Source organism: Dendrobates tinctorius, unplaced genomic scaffold (assembly GCF_039654945.1).
Source record: "Dendrobates tinctorius isolate UK_male_01 unplaced genomic scaffold, ASM3965494v1 ptg000470l, whole genome shotgun sequence".
NCBI classification, from domain to species: domain Eukaryota; kingdom Metazoa; phylum Chordata; class Amphibia; order Anura; family Dendrobatidae; genus Dendrobates; species Dendrobates tinctorius.
In genome coordinates, this window is record NW_027362132.1 from 267,229 (window position 1) to 283,806 (window position 16,578).

At 42.8% G+C, this 16,578-nt stretch overlaps 1 pseudogene; it reads left to right on the forward strand.

Annotated features, from left to right (window-relative positions):
- The first annotated feature begins 420 nt into the window (after nt 1-420).
- LOC141077903 (uncharacterized) lies at nt 421-13,888 on the forward strand (annotated as a pseudogene).
- The last annotated feature ends 2,690 nt before the right edge of the window (nt 13,889-16,578 follow it).

The window sequence follows — 16,578 nt, forward strand, 5'->3', positions numbered from 1 at the left end:
GAGCATGTGACCTCCAACCTCCAATGATAAGTCGTCCCACGGACATGCTCAGTAGGGGAAAAGCAGGACTTAGTCCCAGGAGCGTCTGATTGCTGCTGACTCACGCATGATATAATAGTAGAGCCAAAAGGAGCAACCAGACACCTAGCATTAGCCTGGGCAAGGCGTTGGGACCGACGTCTCTGCAGAGCAGCCTCCTCTCCGGCTGGAGAGGAATGGGAAACAACAGAAGGCAAGGCTCGAGTTCCCTCCTGTGCAGGGGCAGAAACTCGACGCCTAACACATAGCTTGCCATTTATGGACAGTTTAAGTAGAAATGTTCAAAAATATAAAACTCAAGGATATTTTATTAAAAAATAATTGTTTTTTATCTTAGCAGATGACTGTACCAGAAGATCAGAGGGACAGCTGACATCTTCAATGTTTAAATTTGATGATCTTGAAATCCTACAAGATGTAACTGAAGGGATTGCTGTTAGTCCAGATATATCATCATCCATTCACAGCAAAGATCTGTCATCTGATCCTATGAAACAGGTTCCATCTTCTGATTCATTACTGACTACTAAGGGAAATCAAAGTCACAAAGGAGGCAATAAAAAACAAACTGATCCTAAAGCAAAGAAGTCATTTTTATGTTCAGAATGTGGTAAATATTTTGCACAGAAATCAAATTGTGTTTCCCACCAGAGAACTCACACAGGGCAGAAGCCTTTTTCCTGTTCAGAATGTGGGAAATATTTTGCACAAAAATCAAATTTTGTTACCCACCAAAGAACTCACACAGGGGAGAAGCCTTTTTCCTGTTCAGAATGTGGGAAATGTTTTAACAATAAATCAGATTGTATTAAGCACCAGAGAACTCACACAGGGGAGAAACCTTTTTCATGTTCAGAATGTGGAAAATGTTTTGCACATAAATCATATTTTGTTACCCACCAAAGAACTCACACAGGGGAGAAGCCTTTTTCCTGTTCAGAATGTGGCAAATGTTTTGCACAGAAATCAAGTTTTGTTACCCACCAGAGAATTCATACAGGGGAGAAGCCTTTTTTATGTTCAGAAAGTGGGAAATGTTTTAACAATAAATCAGATTGTATTAAGCACCAGAGAACTCACACAGGGGAGAAACCTTTTTCATGTTCAGAATGTGGGAAATGTTTTACACAGAAATCATATTTTGTTACCCACCAAAGAACTCACACAGGGGAGAAGCCTTTTTCATGTTCAGAATGTGGGAAATGTTTTAACAATAAAGCAGATTGTATTAAGCACCAGAGAACTCACACAGGGGAGAAACCTTTTTCATGTTCAGAATGTGGGAAATGTTTTGCACATAAATCATATTTTGTTACCCACCAAAGAACTCACACAGGAGAGAAGCCTTTTTCATGTTTAGAATGTGGGAAATGTTTTGCACAGTAATCAAGTTTTGTTACCCACCAGAGAATTCACACAGGGGAGAAGCCTTTTTCATGTTCAGAATGTGGGAAATGTTTTGCTCATAAATCATATTGTGTTACCCACCAAAGAACTCACACAGGGGAGAAGCCTTTTTCATGTTCAGAATGTGGGAAATGTTTTAGCAATAAATCAGATTGTGTTAAGCACCAGAGAACTCACACAGGGGAGAAGCCATTTTCCAGTTAAGAATGTGGGAAATATTTTAACCAGAAAGTGCTTCTTGATTGCCATCAGAGCATTCACACAGAGGAGAAGCTATTTTTATTTTCTTAATGTGAGAGATATTTTACTTGGAAATCAACTGTTAATATACATCAGAGACGTCACATAGGGGAGAAGAATTTTTTATGTTCATAATGTTGGAATAGTTTTAACCAAAATAAAAATCTTTTTAAAAGGGTTGTCTCTTGTCATTCCTCATGTTTGCTGACAAAAGGATAAAACTAAACTTTATTAATTCCAAATATAAAACTATACCTATAATTCACCCCCTGAAGGTTAGTCAGAAAGTGACTAATAGAAAAAACATATACCCCATGTCTCATTATATAGGGTGAGGTGACATTTACACACTCACTCTCCAAGCCTCTCATTTCTAGGGGTTTCATCGTCCTCACCAAAGGTGACTCATCAGGGGACTATTTAATATTGACCTATATTCAAGCGAGAGGAAAGAGGGCCCTGCTCGCAAGCTTACAGTCTATGAGGAAAGAGGTAGACACGAAAGGTGGGTGGAAACAGTTGCCCTGATTGTATGGACCAGCCATAATGTTAAGTGTGTAACAGTACAGACACAGAGGGCTAATGGATGCATAAAGCATGTGGGAACATGATGCGGGGAACCTGGTTATGGTAAAAAACTTATGGCTGTGCCACACAGGGATAGATTAGTTTAATATGTTGAGGCGATAGGCCATTCTGAATAAATGCATTTTCAGGGCACGCTTAAAATTGTGGGGACTGGGGACTAATCGTATTGACCTGGGAAGTGCATTCCAAAGAATTGGCGCAGGACGTGTATAGTCTTGAAGACGGGAGTGGGAGGTTCTAATTATTGAGGATGCTAACCTCAGGTCATCAGCAGAACGGAGGGCGCGGGTAGGGTGGTATACTGAAACAAGGGAGGAGATGTAGGGTGGTGCTTAGCCATGGAGGGCTTTGTGGGTGAGGGTAATAAGTTTATACCGAATTCTGGAGTGGATGGGTAGCCAGTGTAATGACTGGCACAAGGTAGAGGCATCGGTGTAACGATTGGTGAGGAATATGATCCTGGCTATAGCATTCAAGACAGATTGGAGAGGGGAGAGTTTGGTAAGAGGGAGACCGATTAGAAGGGAGTTACAATAGTCAAGACGAGAATGAATAAGAGAAACAGTCAGAGTTTTTGCAGAGTCAAAAGTAAGAGAAGATCGAAATCTAGAAATGTTTTTGAGGTGCAGATAACAAGAGCGAGCCAGTGATCGGATGTGGGGGGCAAAGGAAAGCTCAGAGTCAAGTATGACCCCAAGACAGCGGGCATGTTGCTGGGGAGTAATGGTAGAACCACAAACGGAAATGGCAATGTCGGGTATAGGTACATTAGTAGCGGGAGGAAACACAGGGAGTTCAGTCTTTGACAGGTTCAGTTTCAGATATAGTGAGGACATGATGTTAGACACAGCGTTTAGACAATCGCCGGTGTTTTCTAGAAAGGCTGGCGTGATGTCAGGAGAAGAAGCGTATGGTTGGGTGTCGTCAGCATAGAGATGGTACTGGAAACCAAATCTACTGATTGTTTGACCAATAGGGACAGTAATTGTAATGCAATGTTGCAGCGACCAAAAAAGCCATTTAGCGATAGGGTTAATTCATTTTTATATTGATAGATCGGGCGATTCTGAATCTGGCTATAACAAATATGTGTATGTTTTATTTTTTTTATTGTTTTATTTTGAAAGAGGCCAAAGGGGGGTGATTTGAACTTTTATATTTTTTTAACATTTTTAAAAACTTTTCTTTACTTTTGGCATTGTGAAGACATAGAGCATTGTTTCTTAATTAACCAGATGACTATTTGTTAGCAAACAAAGAATAATAGAATGTTATCTGTATGTTGGCTTTAAATTTAAGTGTTGATTTCTGGTTGGTCAAGAAAACAGACTTTTGTTTGTGTAAGCCGGTAATATTGACTTTTATTGTGCGCTTATCCTTGATCACTAGTGATGTTTGCTGATATGAGAAAAAAGGAGAGCATAGAATCCAAATCCATTACAAACATGTATATATTTTTATTTATCAAAAAGGCACACATCAGAGATACAGGATAATAAGAGAAACCAATAAAATGGGTAGTCACATGAAGCCCGATACTAGAAGAAAACAAGCGGACAACCTGTGATGGGCATGAGTACCCGTAAGATAGTTGCCACAGGTTACAGTGCAATTACAATAATGGTTATGAAATGGCATTAAGAGTGGTCAATGCACCAGCCAAAAAATACATAGGTAAATCTATTGTGCAGAAGTCGCTGGCATGTAGCTTCCCCTGGACAATATTGTATATTATATAGTACCCAGATTAAAAATAACAATGCCAATGGCTGGTGTACTAGGTATAAATCAGCCAATGTATTTTGAAGCTGAGTCTATTCAGAACTCAGCGGTGCGCCATATCAACATGTCATAAACCATGTAACAGAAAATCCTGTGGAAACAATCAAAGATGAGCTAAGGTAAGCTGGATGAACATACCCATCATGTCCCAGTGTGTAGCAGGCGCCGACTTGTGTACCCCTACGCGCGTTTCGCGTTGTAGGAAACCGCTTCCTCGGGGGGCGTGGCTAAAACTGTGAACGTCCCAGCTTAAATGCCTGGCTGAAAGCAGTCATCTGCTTTTTGTATGCCAATCAATGGGGAGACTTACACGCATGCGTGGTGCCACTGGAGCTGCCTCCCGGTCAGGTGACGTCATCTGGGGACGGCCAGCACCAGACCGCTGCCTAGGCAACAGCCAGGACAGGCGGTATGTTGCTCCTAGTAAACAGACGCCACGTGTGAACGGCCGGCGCTAGACCGCTACACAGGCAGCGCCTGCCCCATGTATTGCACGTCTGTATGACGCGTGGCGCACATGAGTCCCGTCATGACAGGATCACAAAACAACAGATGATCAGAGCCTGTGAAACTAAGGAGGAGAGGAAGGGGAAGGGATAGGAATGGAGGGTGGTAGAAAAAATAGAAGGAATAGGAGTGAATGTTGTGCTTGTTAACTATGCGTATATTACACATGGATGGCATATATGTTAGACAAAAAAGATAACCCATATATTAATGCAGGCAATAAACATCAAACAGAACAAAGGTAATAAGCAACAGATGAGATGTAACCACAAGTACATATCCATCCATTTACATCAAGTCCTCCGTTTACGTGCTTTCTGCAGATAATATGCCAGCCACATGGTCATGTGCCATTGCAAATTCAATGATGATTTTGTCACGTAGATCCCATATCACGTACTATTTGCGTCACAGTTCTCCACTCCAAACCATCAGGACAAAGAAATACGTGATCTATAGCCAGGCAAATAGGAATAAAAAATTAGATTAAGTACGAGGTCCAAGGAACACACATACTTTAAAAACAACACATAATAAATTAAAAGAAGGGAGAGAAGGAGAGATACCTATCTAGGGATGGCAGGCAGAAAAGATTTTATAAATCATAAGAATGGCGCAAAGCTGAGTGATTCGTTTAGCCCTTGTGGTGTCATGGTACCAAGTACCATGATCCATCTGCATTCCTTCTGTGCAAGAAGGCGTTTGATGTCGCCGCCTCTAATGCCACTACTTACATGTTGAATGCCTCTCACCAAAAAAGATTTAGGGTCACTATTATGCACTAATTTGTAGTGTTTGGGTATGGTTTTTAGCTGTGTCACATCCGTTATCGTCTTTGATGCAAGAATGTCGCGGACATGTTCACGAACGCGTAATTTTAGTTGGCGACTCGTGAGACCTACATAAACTTTCGGACACCCGCACGTAGCATAGTAGATGACCTGAGCGGTGTGACAAGTTATATGTTGTTTAATCAAGTAGATTCTTGTTCCATCAACAGATTGAAATGATGATGTCCGTACGACATTCTTGCATGCGACGCAATTACCACAAGGGTAGCATCCCAAAGGGGGGGCCACGAGAGTCAAAAGGATTCTTAATGTGTTGGACATAATGCGAACGTACCAGTATATCCCCTAAATTGGGGCTTCTACGGTATGTCATAAGTGGGTACCCAGAGATTATATTCGTCAATGAGGACTCCGTCTTCAATATGTTCCAGTGTTTAGCAAGTATGTCCCTCATTTGGTTCCATCCCCCATTAAAGGTTGAGATAAACCTAACATTACCCTGCTCTTGTTTTTGCTTTCTAATATTAGGTTGCAAAAGGGCCGACCGATTTATTTTTCTCGCTCTATCAAAGCCCCTTTTGACACAGCGTCGACTATATCCCCGTTTGAGAAAATGATCTCTAAGTTCCCCAGCTTGATCCAAAAAGGTTTCCTCTGAAGAGCAGATTCACCTGATCCGCAAGAATTGACCAACTGGGATGGCCCTAATAGTTGCCCATGGGTGGCAGGATCCAGCATGGAGGAGTGAGTTAACTGAGGTGGGCTTCCTGTATACGTCCGTCTGCAAATTGGATGCAGGGTCCACCCGTATCTTAATATCCAGGAAATCCACCTCAGAATTGCTACAGGTGTAACTTAGTTTAATGTTATAGCCATTATTATTTAGACTCTCCATAAATTCTTTAAGATGTTGTTGTGAACCCTGCCACACCATGAGCAAATCATCAATATAGCGCAGCCAGCACTGCACATGTTCAACGGCCTGCCCCCCCTCCCCCCGCAAAAACCTCCCGCTCCCAGTATCCCAGGAAGAGGCCAGCAAAAGAAGGGGCACAGGCCGCGCCCATGGCAGTGCCGCACTGCTGCAAATAAAAAACGTCCCTAAAAACAAAAAAATTGTGTGTAAGGATGTATTCAAGTAACTCCAAAACTAAATCACATGTAGGGCCATCCCAGCTGCTGCTCCTCAGAAAGAACCTGCAGGCATCAATGCCGTCTTGATGGCGGATGCATGTGTATAGCGATTCAATGTCCGCAGTGACGAGGAACATGTCTGATTCCAAGGACATCCCATCGATCCATGCCAGGACGTCCGTCGTGTCCCTTACATAGGAGGGCAATGCCTCCACAAGTGGCTTTAAATAGTAGTCTACAAATTGACATACAGGCTCGCATAACCCCCCTATGCCCGACACGATAGGACGTCCCGGCGGATCGAGGGGGTCCTTGTGGATCTTAGGCACAAAATATATGGTAGGGATCCTCGGAAATTTAGTTAGGAGGCCCTCAAAAATTTGTTTAGGGATAATTCCCTGTTCCAGGGCCCTAAAGAGGATCTCCTCCAAAGTATCCGAAAAAACTGTCAAGGGGCTATGATCTAATTTACAATACGTCACTCTATCTCGAAGTTGTCTCTTATCCTCCCTTTCATACATTTCCTGAAGCCAGACCACTATGTTCCCTCCCTTGTCCGCAGGTTTAATGACAATGTTCAAAAAGGATTTTAATTCCTCAACGGCCACACGTTGTTGTGCCGTGAGGTTGTCAAGGTTACGTCTTGCAGAGATTTTACCAAAATCCTCAATAACCAGCCTTGTAAAGATCTCTACTGCTGGACATAGAGACAAGGGAGGGAACCTGGTGGACTTCGGACGTATAGTCTGGGGAAACATACCTGTGGGATTGGGCTCTTGTTCCCTCAATAACTCCTCCAATGTAGAAAGGGCCTCTTCCTCCAACTGAGTATTAGAAAGTGGGTCCTGTTTCTTGCTGTTATGAAGCTTTTTGAGAATTAATTTGCGGGAAAATAGGTACAGGTCTTTTACAGCTGTAAACAAATCAAAAGGGTTGGTAGGGGAAAAAGTTAGACCCTTGGATAATACTTCAACTTGGATTGTAGTCAACACATGATTAGACAGGTTGATTACCTGAAGTGTATGGCTTTTGGGTTTATCAGTTTTCTTAGATGGAAGAGATTTAATTTTATTAACTTGTGCTTCCCGGTTGGTACCTAAACGTATTTCCAAAGATTTGGAATTGGATTTAGCCGATCCTTCACTGGAAGCATATGAAGTGACAGAGAATGATCTCCCCCGTTTGGAATTCCTTGATGATTTGAATCTACGATTCCATCTGTACACTGTTTCAGATTGGTAATCACCCATATCCCTCGAAAATTTTTTGGTTTTTATCTCGCAAATTTCTTTCTCCCATTTGGTGAAATCAAGATCCAACTCACGATTGAATGAAGCCAATTCATCACTGGACATGTCTTTTTTGATTGAACTTTGTAATTCTTCAATCTCTTGATCAAGGCCAGCTATGGTTTTTTCATTCAGTTGGATGAGGAGTTCCATGAACCCTTTTGAACATACACTGGCTAAATCTTCCCATTTCCATTTAACCTCTAAATCATCGATAGGGAAAGAAGGGAACACTTGAACCCTAAGTCCTCGTGGAATGAGGCCCTTTTCAACATATTTCTGGAGGAATGCACGATTCCACCAAGTCTTGGTTCGCCGATTTAAAAGTGATCTAATTTTTCTGCCTGCCTCCCTAAGGTCTCTGCTGCTCGTAGCCACAATAGTGCCGGGTTTGTCATTAAAAACCTCATCGATTTGATTTAACCAAGCCTGTTCTCGTGCCTTATAATCCATGTGAGGCTTGGAGCGTGTTGCTGTGAAAAACACAGAAAAGACATATATATGAAAAATACTCCAAAGAAGCATCCTTATTCCATTATTAGTAAAGTACATAAATAGTGCCTCATTTAGTCTATTAATATGGAGACGATTCTCAGTTAGATGAGAAAAAAGGAGAGCATAGAATCCAAATCCATTACAAACATGTATATATTTTTATTTATCAAAAAGGCACACATCAGAGATACAGGATAATAAGAGAAACCAATAAAATGGGTAGTCACATGAGGCCCGATACTAGAAGAAAACAAGCGGACAACCTGTGATGGGCACAGGTTACAGTGCAATTACAATAATGGTTATGAAATGGCATTAAGAGTGGTCAATGCACCAGCCAAAAAATACATAGGTAAATCTATTGTGCAGAAGTCGCTGGCATGTAGCTTCCCCTGGACAATATTGTATATTATATAGTACCCAGATTAAAAATAACAATGCCAATGGCTGGTGTACTAGGTATAAATCAGCCAATGTATTTTGAAGCTGAGTCTATTCAGAACTCAGCGGTGCGCCATATCAACATGTCATAAACCATGTAACAGATAGGTATCTCTCCTTCTCTCCCTTCTTTTAATTTATTATGTGTTGTTTTTAAAGTATGTGTGTTCCTTGGACCTCGTACTTAATCTCATTTTTTATTCCTATTTGCCTGGCTATAGATCACGTATTTCTTTGTCCTGATGGTTTGGAGTGGAGAACTGTGACGCAAATAGTACGTGATATGGGATCTACGTGACAAAATCATCATTGAATTTGCAATGGCACATGACCATGTGGCTGGCATATTATCTGCAGAAAGCACGTAAACGGAGGACTTGATGTAAATGGATGGATATGTACTTGTGGTTACATCTCATCTGTTGCTTATTACCTTTGTTCTGTTTGATGTTTATTGCCTGCATTAATATATGGGTTATCTTTTTTGTCTAACATATATGCCATCCATGTGTAATATACGCATAGTTAACAAGCACAACATTCACTCCTATTCCTTCTATTTTTTCTACCACCCTCCATTCCTATCCCTTCCCCTTCCTCTCCTCCTTAGTTTCACAGGCTCTGATCATCTGTTGTTTTGTGATCCTGTCATGACGGGACTCATGTGCGCCACGCGTCATACAGACGTGCAATACATGGGGCAGGCGCTGCCTGTGTAGCGGTCTAGCGCCGGCCGTTCACACGTGGCGTCTGTTTACCAGGAGCAACATACCGCCTGTCCTGGCTGTTGCCTAGGCAGCGGTCTGGTGCTGGCCGTCCCCAGATGACGTCACCTGACCGGGAGGCAGCTCCAGTGGCACCACGCATGCGTGAAAGTCTCCCCATTGATTGGCATACAAAAAGCAGATGACTGCTTTCAGCCAGGCATTTAAGCTGGGACGTTCACAGTTTTAGCCACGCCCCCCGAGGAAGCGGTTTCCTACAACGCGAAACGCGCGTAGGGGTACACTTTTCTTTTAACGAGAATGTGACTGACCCGGCAAGGCCGGATATTATGGGGCCACGAAACGGCCAACCACGGGTCCTTATTGCCTAAAGTCAACTTATCCTTCCTGACGTCTCTCGGTGTCACTGGTGTGGCTGCTTTGGTGTCGCTGATGTGGCTGCTTTGGTGTCGCTGATGTGGCTTCTTTGGTGTCGCAGCCGCTGGGCCCAGCTGTTGAGAAACTGTAGTAGTCTTCAGGTGTCTCACTACCCAGGAGAAGTTGGGGCACAACAGGCCCTAAGGAAGTCTTTCGTCGCGGTAACCCCCTGTAGCCACAGCAGGGTCCCATTCGTTAGCGAGTCCACGGGGACTCCAGTCCCCCCAAGCAGGGTAGTGACACAGTCTAGAAGAGTGGCGGTTGGTAGGCCATGCCCACAGACTGGGCATGTGCAAAGAGTCTCTCCATAGGCGAGGAGCAAGCCCCAACTGCCAACTGCAGCGGGGTAATGGCAGCTGTGGGCGGTGATGAACAGGCCGCCAGCAAGGATGGAGGCTGGGCGGCAGCAGGCAGGCCGCAACCACAGGCTGAAGTGGCGTGTCAGCGGCCGCGGGAGACAACGGGCAGGCCGCAATGGGCTGGAGTGCAGCGGCAGCAGTTGAGGACAACCGTGGGCAGGTCGCAGGCCCAACTTGGAGAGGAGCGACAGTCTCTTGCCGGTAAGCTCAGTACCTCCTCTCTGAAGGCCGCCATAGATCTCCTCTCTGCTGCTGATCTCTCCTCTGGTCGCCGTCAGTCACTCTGGCTCTGTCACACCCCCACAGTCTCTTTCTCTGCCTGGCGTACTACCAATTGACTTCCCGGCGAGCTCCCTGCCCCCTTTATACTCGCCCCGCCCCTTGCTGACCTGTCACTTTCAGTAGCTTGCTCTCCTCCGTTGTCCCCCGGGTACCGTTTCTCTAGGAACCCAGATGGCGGTCCCCTTGATTCCGGCCCAGACACTCTACGGGGGTCCTCCTCCCTACACACACACCAAATATTAAGTGGATTCTTCTCACTATAATATTGCTAAATACAGGGATCCTAAATGTTGTTTGCGCACACTGCAAGACTCCGAAGTGAGAGCGGATTTTGCTGGATTGGTTTATAGAAACTCTGTTGCTTTTCAACAGCCTTTGAGCCACTAATAGTGTGGGAACCTCTGTTTTTCCATTGACAGATGATGGACCTGAGTGGGGTCTTGTTTTTTGTGAGATGAGAATTGGTATTTTTTTTGCCTATATAACATTGATTGGTTTCTTTTTATTCGATATTTGGGAGTCAGAATGAACAAACAATTGAACACCACACACTACTGGTTCATCCAACAAGGTTTTCTATTAGACTGTGAACTGTCATTGTTTTGGTAAATAAAGTTTTTTACATAGTGTTAAGGACTGGCGGAACGCACCTAATTAAATAAACAAAGAGGCTAGGTGCGGTCGAAGTCCGGGGTCCACCGTGCAGAGGTGTTAACTGCTGCTAGACAATAACAGACAGTGTATAGTAACAAACAGATGAACTCATGCGGGTTAAAGTCCCCCGGTGTGAACTGAGGCAAACTCTGTTACCTCACAGAGAGTGCCCTGAACGGTGTAGGAACCGTAGTCTGTTCAGCCTCACAGACTACGGCTAGAACGCAGGTGTGACATCACAGGACGCTGCCCTAAGACACGGGGTCAGCGCCCCTCTAGACCCACTTGTGCACGGAACCGCTAATGTGATGCGAGGGCTATGCCCTTAAGGTACGCTGTGCCCTGTAAACTGTCACAGGGTGCAGCAGCCAGTTGCTTACCGCACAGAGTATGTACAGTGCCGCACTGGCGGACGCCACTAACCAGCCTCAGCTTAGAGCTGGAAAGCACACTAACTGCGCACAACGCTGCTCTGACAGACGCTGTGGTAATGCGGTACCGAGGTGCCGTGTGCTGAATGGCGCCCTCGGGTGCTAAAGTGTAGATGGAGCTGAGAGCACTGCGGCACTAGGCAGTGCCAGTACTCGGTGCTGACTCAAAGACCCTAAGCCCTAACAACATGCATATCAAAGGAAGGGGAAATATAATAAGACATTCACCAGTCAGACATTCATCATCAAACATACCACTTAGCTACAAGTCTCTATATTAGCGCATGGCCGGGCGGCCATGCGAACCTTTTATAACTGCAGCCTTCAGAGACCTTCCTGGTGGCCCAATCGGAGCAGCAATAGGACCTGAGCATGTGACCTCCAACCTCCAATGATAAGTCGTCCCACGGACATGCTCAGTAGGGGAAAAGCAGGACTTAGTCCCAGGAGCGTCTGATTGCTGCTGACTCACGCATGATATAATAGTAGAGCCAAAAGGAGCAACCAGACACCTAGCATTAGCCTGGGCAAGGCGTTGGGACCGACGTCTCTGCAGAGCAGCCTCCTCTCCGGCTGGAGAGGAATGGGAAACAACAGAAGGCAAGGCTCGAGTTCCCTCCTGTGCAGGGGCAGAAACTCGACGCCTAACACATAGCTTGCCATTTATGGACAGTTTAAGTAGAAATGTTCAAAAATATAAAACTCAAGGATATTTTATTAAAAAATAATTGTTTTTTATCTTAGCAGATGACTGTACCAGAAGATCAGAGGGACAGCTGACATCTTCAATGTTTAAATTTGATGATCTTGAAATCCTACAAGATGTAACTGAAGGGATTGCTGTTAGTCCAGATATATCATCATCCATTCACAGCAAAGATCTGTCATCTGATCCTATGAAACAGGTTCCATCTTCTGATTCATTACTGACTACTAAGGGAAATCAAAGTCACAAAGGAGGCAATAAAAAACAAACTGATCCTAAAGCAAAGAAGTCATTTTCATGTTCAGAATGTGGTAAATATTTTGCACAGAAATCAAATTGTGTTTCCCACCAGAGAACTCACACAGGGCAGAAGCCTTTTTCCTGTTCAGAATGTGGGAAATATTTTGCACAAAAATCAAATTTTGTTACCCACCAAAGAACTCACACAGGGGAGAAGCCTTTTTCCTGTTCAGAATGTGGGAAATGTTTTAACAATAAATCAGATTGTATTAAGCACCAGAGAACTCACACAGGGGAGAAACCTTTTTCATGTTCAGAATGTGGAAAATGTTTTGCACATAAATCATATTTTGTTACCCACCAAAGAACTCACACAGGGGAGAAGCCTTTTTCCTGTTCAGAATGTGGCAAATGTTTTGCACAGAAATCAAGTTTTGTTACCCACCAGAGAATTCATACAGGGGAGAAGCCTTTTTTATGTTCAGAATGTGGGAAATGTTTTAACAATAAATCAGATTGTATTAAGCACCAGAGAACTCACACAGGGGAGAAACCTTTTTCATGTTCAGAATGTGGGATATGTTTTACACAGAAATCATATTTTGTTACCCACCAAAGAACTCACACAGGGGAGAAGCCTTTTTCATGTTCAGAATGTGGGAAATGTTTTAACAATAAAGCAGATTGTATTAAGCACCAGAGAACTCACACAGGGGAGAAACCTTTTTCATGTTCAGAATGTGGGAAATGTTTTGCACATAAATCATATTTAGTTACCCACCAAAGAACTCACACAGGAGAGAAGCCTTTTTCATGTTTAGAATGTGGGAAATGTTTTGCACAGAAATCAAGTTTTGTTACCCACCAGAGAATTCACACAGGGGAGAAGCCTTTTTCATGTTCAGAATGTGGGAAATGTTTTGCTCATAAATCATATTGTGTTACCCACCAAAGAACTCACACAGGGGAGAAGCCTTTTTCATGTTCAGAATGTGGGAAATGTTTTAGCAATAAATCAGATTGTGTTAAGCACCAGAGAACTCACACAGGGGAGAAGCCATTTTCCAGTTAAGAATGTGGGAAATATTTTAACCAGAAAGTGCTTCTTGATTGCCATCAGAGCATTCACACAGAGGAGAAGCTATTTTTATTTTCTTAATGTGAGAGATATTTTACTTGGAAATCAACTGTTAATATACATCAGAGACGTCACATAGGGGAGAAGAATTTTTTATGTTCATAATGTTGGAATAGTTTTAACCAAAATAAAAATCTTTTTAAAAGGGTTGTCTCTTGTCATTCCTCATGTTTGCTGACAAAAGGATAAAACTAAACTTTATTAATTCCAAATATAAAACTATACCTATAATTCACCCCCTGAAGGTTAGTCAGAAAGTGACTAATAGAAAAAACATATACCCCATGTCTCATTATATAGGGTGAGGTGACATTTACACACTCACTCTCCAAGCCTCTCATTTCTATGGGTTTCATCGTCCTCACCAAAGGTGACTCATCAGGAGACTATTTAATATTGACCTATATTCAAGCGAGACTAGACCAAAAAAAACTAAAATCATGTATCATGTTATCTGAAACAGTCAGAAAACTAGCCACATATTGGCAGATCCCAGACCTCAAACTATATACTTCAGAGGTTTATAAGCCACTCCAGTGTCAGGAATAGATAGTATGAAATTGAATTTACCAAATTGCTGCAATGAAACAAAGAGTGAAAAATTTAAAGGGGTCTGAATACTTTCCATACCCACTGTATCAGTAAAAATAACTCCTCTTTATTAGGTAAAGTATAAAAGAATTGAGCAATTTTCCGATACCCGTCGCGTCTCCATTTTTCATGATCTCGGGTTGGGTGAAAGCTTATTTTTTGTGTGCCGAGCTGACGTTTTTAATGGAGACCATTTTGGTGCAGATACGAGCTTTTGGTCGTACTTTATTAATAATAAATTTTATTTCTATAGCGCTGACATATTCCGCAGCACTTTACATTTCAGAGGGGATTTGTACAGACAATATACATTACAGCATAACAATAATCACATACAGTAGATTATAACAAATACCAAGAGGAAAGAGGGCCCTGCTCGCAAGCTTACAGTCTATGAGGAAAGAGGGAGACACGAAAGGTGGGTGGTAACAGTTGCCCTGATTGTATGGACCAGCCATAATGTTAAGTGTGTAACAGTACAGACACAGAGGGCTAATGGATGCATAAAGCATGTGGGAACATGATGCGGGGAACCTGGTTATGGTAAAAAACTTATGGCTGTGCCACACAGGGATAGATTAGGTTAATATGTTGAGGCGATAGGCCATTCTGAATAAATGCATTTTCAGGGCACACTTAAAATTGTGGGGACTGGGGACTAATCGTATTGACCTGGGAAGTGCATTCCAAAGAATTGGCGCAGGACGTGTATAGTCTTGAAGACGGGAGTGGGAGGTTCTAATTATTGAGGATGCTAACCTCAGGTCATCAGCAGAACGGAGGGCGCGGGTAGGGTGGTATACTGAAACAAGGGAGGAGATGTAGGGTGGTGCTTAGCCATGGAGGGCTTTGTGGGTGAAGGTAATAAGTTTATACCGAATTCTGGAGTGGATGGGTAGCCAGTGTAATGACTGGCACAAGGTAGAGGCATCGGTGTAACGATTGGTGAGGAATATGATCCTGGCTGCAGCATTCAAGACAGATTGGAGAGGGGAGAGTTTGGTAAGAGGGAGACCGATTAGAAGGGAGTTACAATAGTCAAGACGAGAATGAATAAGAGAAACAGTCAGAGTTTTTGCAGAGTCAAAAGTAAGAGAAGGTCGAAATCTAGAAATGTTTTTGAGGTGCAGATAACAAGAGCGAGCCAGTGATCGGATGTGGGGGGCAAAGGAAAGCTCAGAGTCAAGTATGACCCCAAGACAGCGGGCATGTTGCTGGGGAGTAATGGTAGAACCACAAACGGAAATGGCAATGTCGGGTATAGGTACATTAGTAGCGGGAGGAAACACAGGGAGTTCAGTCTTTGACAGGTTCAGTTTCAGATATAGTGAGGACATGATATTAGACACAGCGTTTAGACAATCGCCGGTGTTTTCTAGAAAGGCTGGCGTGATGTCAGGAGAAGAAGCGTATGGTTGGGTGTCGTCAGCATAGAGATGGTACTGGAAACCAAATCTACTGATTGTTTGACCAATAGGGGCAGTAATTGTAATGCAATGTTGCAGCGACCAAAAAAGCCATTTAGCGATAGGGTTAATTCATTTTTATATTGATAGATCGGGCGATTCTGAATCTGGCTATAACAAATATGTGTATGTTTTATTTTTTTTATTGTTTTATTTTGAAAGAGGCCAAAGGGGGGTGATTTGAACTTTTATATTTTTTTAACATTTTTAAAAACTTTTCTTTACTTTTGGCATTGTGAAGACATAGAGCATTGTTTCTTAATTAACCAGATGACTATTTGTTAGCAAACAAAGAATAATAGAATGTTATCTGTATGTTGGCTTTAAATGTAAGTGTTGATTTCTGGTTGGTCAAGAAAACAGACTTTTGCTTGTGTAAGCCGGTAATATTGACTTTTATTGTGCGCTTATCCTTGATCACTAGTGATGTTTGCTGATATGAGAAAAAAGGAGAGCATAGAATCCAAATCCATTACAAACATGTATATATTTTTATTTATCAAAAAGGCACACATCAGAGATACAGGATAATAAGAGAAACCAATAAAATGGGTAGTCACATGAGGCCCGATACTAGAAGAAAACAAGCGGACAACCTGTGATGGGCATGAGTACCCGTAAGATAGTTGCCACAGGTTACAGTGCAATTACAATAATGGTTATGAAATGGCATTAAGAGTGGTCAATGCACCAGCCAAAAAATACATAGGTAAATCTATTGTGCAGAAGTCGCTGGCATGTAGCTTCCCCTGGACAATATTGTATATTATATAGTACCCAGATTAAAAATAACAATGCCAATGGCTGGTGTACTAGGTATAAATCAGCCAATGTATTTTGAAGCTGAGTCTATTCA